Raw genomic sequence first — 1,487 nt, forward strand, 5'->3', positions numbered from 1 at the left:
ATCTCCTGACCTCGTGATCCGCCCGTCTTGGCCTCCCAAAGTGCTGGGATTACAGGCGTGAGCCATCGCACCCAGCCAGACTGTTTTTAAAAGAAACCACCCATTTCTATCAGTCACAAGACTCTCTACTTAAATTTCAATTTTAGCAACAACACAATCTAAAGGTAAGAATTTATTTTATTAATAGAAGTAAAGTAGTTTGAAAATATGGAAATGGTATTTTACTCTAGGTTAATATGCAACATTGCTAGCGCAGTACCCTGGCAACATCACTAGAGCCAGATAATGAAGAGAACTCTCACAGGAATAGGCCAGAGATTGTTCTTTTATATACAGTTTTCTCACCATACATTTAAAAACTTTTAGGTGGAAACTAAATGATGTGTAGGATTCAGAGACTCTAATTTCTTTTCTTTTTTTTTTTTTTCTTTTGAGACGGAGTTTTGCCCTTGCTGCCCAGGCTGGAGTGCAATGGCACCATCTCAGCTCACCGCAAATTCTGCCTCCCAGGTTCAAGCGATTCTCCTGCCTCAGCTTCCTGAGTAGCTGGGATTACAGGCATGCACCACCACGCCCGGCTAATTTTGTATTTTTAGTAGAGATGGGGTTTCTCCATGTTGAGGCTGGTCTCGAACTCCTGACCTCGGGTGATCCACCTGCCTCGGCCTCCCAAAGTGCTGGGATTATAGGCGTGAGCCACTGCACCTGGCCCAGAGACCCTAATTTCTTATCTGGAATTTATGGATAGAAATGTATTTTAAAATTTATTAGTTTGTACTTTAAAATAAATGTGTTTATACATACATGAATTAACAGCCCCGTTGGCATTTGATGATTCACCCTGTAACCAAACACATTAATATTTCCACAGCAAAATGTATAAAACAAAAACTACGATTAGCTAAGTTCAGGTTTTGGAACCAAACTGATGAAAACATTTTATTTATAGATATTTGTTTTTTAGCTTTATGGATAAGGAATTGGAGACTTATCTCCAGTGTCAGTATGTGGATTAAAGTATACTCAATTCTTTGTTCAAAACACCTATTCCCCCCTTACTGAGCCCCTTCACATGTGGTTTCTTAATGATAATTTATCTCAGTGATTTTACACACATGTTATAGTAAACCTGTGTATAGATTGGACAAGATAAGTTGAATCTCTTCACAGAATATTGTGTTAACAGGTCTTTTGTTGTTGTTCTTCTTGTTGTTTTTTGAGATAGAGTTTCCCTCTTGTCACCCAGGCTGGAGTGCACTGGCACCATCTGGGCTCAATGCAACCTCCACCTCCCTGTTCAAGTGATTCTCCTGCCTCAGCCTCCCACGTAGCTGGGATTACAAGCACCTGCCACCATGCCCAGCTAATTTTTTTTTTTTAGTAGAGATGAGATTTCACCATGTTGGCCAGGCTGGTCTCAAACTCCTGACCTCAGGTGATCTGCCCACCTCAGCTTCCCAAAGTGTTGGGATTAAAGGCGTGAGCCA

Source organism: Colobus angolensis, unplaced genomic scaffold, assembly GCF_000951035.1.
Source record: "Colobus angolensis palliatus isolate OR3802 unplaced genomic scaffold, Cang.pa_1.0 Scaffold11, whole genome shotgun sequence".
Taxonomy (NCBI): domain Eukaryota; kingdom Metazoa; phylum Chordata; class Mammalia; order Primates; family Cercopithecidae; genus Colobus; species Colobus angolensis.